Source organism: Dendrobates tinctorius, unplaced genomic scaffold (genome assembly GCF_039654945.1).
Source record: "Dendrobates tinctorius isolate UK_male_01 unplaced genomic scaffold, ASM3965494v1 ptg000383l, whole genome shotgun sequence".
Classification (NCBI taxonomy): domain Eukaryota; kingdom Metazoa; phylum Chordata; class Amphibia; order Anura; family Dendrobatidae; genus Dendrobates; species Dendrobates tinctorius.
The window spans coordinates 3,891,614-3,893,829 of record NW_027362049.1 but is presented as its reverse complement, the minus strand read 5'-3'; the positions used below and the strand labels follow the sequence as shown (position 1 = coordinate 3,893,829).

Below are 2,216 nucleotides of genomic sequence, written 5' to 3'. Positions count from 1 at the left end.
ATCTGTGTCTGTTTCCTCTGTATCAGTGTCATCACCATCCTGCTCTGTTCCAGAATCAGTGTTACATTCTGCTACCTCATCTTCAGATGAAATGTCACTAGATTCCTCTAAATCCTCAGTTACTGCTGGTTCTTCCTCATCATCTTCTAACAAAAAAATCTTCATTTCTTCTAAATGAAGGGGTTTAGATGAATCATACTGTTTTCTGGCCATTGCAGCAGAAAATCTGAAGCAAGAGAGAAAGAGTATGTGTTAGGGCGCAATGTGCCTTAGAAGCCACCCTCCTTTTGTCTAAGAAAACAGTACTTATGTACACTAACTTAGCATTAACCCTCCGTCAGGCGCAATAGATCTGACAGGCACACAGTAATTAGTTTCACTTCTCTCTCCTTGCCCACTTATCAGAAAACCCCACCCCTCCTAGTTATCTCCTGACTCTACAGGCTCTGTGAAACCTGATATCACAGTGACTCAGCAGACCTTCTAGTGAGCAGATATCAACACTTTGGCTTCTCAGGCACATTGCGCCTGATTTCAACACAAATTGAAAGGTTAGTATTTTCTTTTTTTATTCATCACGATTGTGTATTTAGCTTGTTTTATGAAGGATTAATGCTAAGTTAGTGTACATAAGTACTGTTTTCTTAGACAAAAGGAGGGTGGCTTCTAAGGCACATTGCGCCCTAACACATACTCTTTCTCTCTTGCTTCAGATTTTCTGCTGCAATGGCCAGAAAACAGTATGATTCATCTAAACCCCTTCATTTAGAAGAAATGAAGATTTTTTTGTTAGAAGATGATGAGGAAGAACCAGCAGTAACTGAGGATTTAGAGGAATCTAGTGACATTTCATCTGAAGATGAGGTAGCAGAATGTAACACTGATTCTGGAACAGAGCAGGATGGTGATGACACTGATACAGAGGAAACAGACACAGATCTAGCTTATTATTTGGGCAAAGATAAAAATACAAAGGACGTCCCAAGGACGTTCCAGAACAAACACCGACTCTACCACCTTCTAAAAGACGCAGTTGTACTACCTGCTCATTTGTATCTGGTTTCAGAAGGCTTTCTAAATATGACTGCAAAATATGTAAAGAATCAATCTGCCTTTCCCATGCAACTTTCGTCTGCCAGCCTTGCTTTTCTAAGTGTACCTGTGCTGCTTCTGCTGCAATTGAAACCACTGAAGATGAGTAGAAAATAATTAAGTAACATCTAAGTGCAATATCCTTTAAGTTTTTTTCCATAATTTTATATTTAAGCAATAGTTAAGTAAAGATAACTGGAGCCTATTTGGCGGTACTACCGAAAAGTGGTACTTTTAGTTTTAATAAGTTTATGGTTAATAAATGTTTTTTTTTGCATCTGATTTGGTGTAATCTCTTTTAATACATTCCTATGAAGGTCACTGACTACTTCTATAGTCCTGAAATTGAAATATGTAGCTACTATAGGTGGTTTTCTGACCTGTGCTTGTCAGGCACATTGCGCATGAACTGAGGAGAATCTATATTGCGCCTGACGGAGGGTTAATCCTTCATAAAACAAGCTAAATACACAATCGTGATGAATAAAAAAAGAAAATACTAACCTTTCAATTTGTGTTGAAATCAGGCGCAATGTGCCTGAGAAGCCAAAGTGTTGATATCTGCTCACTAGAAGGTCTGCTGAGTCACTGTGATATCAGGTTTCACAGAGCCTGTAGAGTCAGGAGATAACTAGGAGAGGTGGGGTTTTCTGATAAGTGGGCAAGGAGAGAGAAGTGAAACTAATTACTGTGTGCCTGTCAGATCTATTGCCCCTGACAGAGGGTTAAATCCAATCAGGAACTCCTGATGTCCAATCACAGTCCTCTTCCTCAGGTGGCCGGTCTCTGCCATTTAGATCAGCTTCATTATCTCCCTTCACCAACAGAGGGAGTCCAGATAGAGAACTCACTACTCCTCTGTCAGCACAGCAAGCTCCATAACTCTCACCAGAAGCCAGATGCAAACCCGAAAATGAGCTCACAACAGTCGGCCTTCCGAGACCTTCCACACGGACCAAACAGATCCCAGCACTCTCCCCCATGTGACCTACCCTGGTCACCTTATATGGTCCGTAGCCACACCCACGGGTGAGATACGGATCACTTGGCTATGACCTCATCGCAAGTCCATTCCAGACACCCAGCCATACACACACATATACAGGTTTACTATGGGCGTTCAG

At 41.4% G+C, this 2,216-nt stretch overlaps 1 long non-coding RNA gene across 1 annotated transcript; it reads left to right on the top strand.

The window, feature by feature from the left end:
- The first annotated feature begins 330 nt into the window (after positions 1-330).
- On the top strand, positions 331-1,374 carry LOC141075978 (uncharacterized). The gene is made up of 2 exons (XR_012227384.1): positions 331-551; positions 714-1,374. It is a non-coding gene; the product is annotated as an uncharacterized lncRNA (long non-coding RNA).
- The last annotated feature ends 842 nt before the right edge of the window (positions 1,375-2,216 follow it).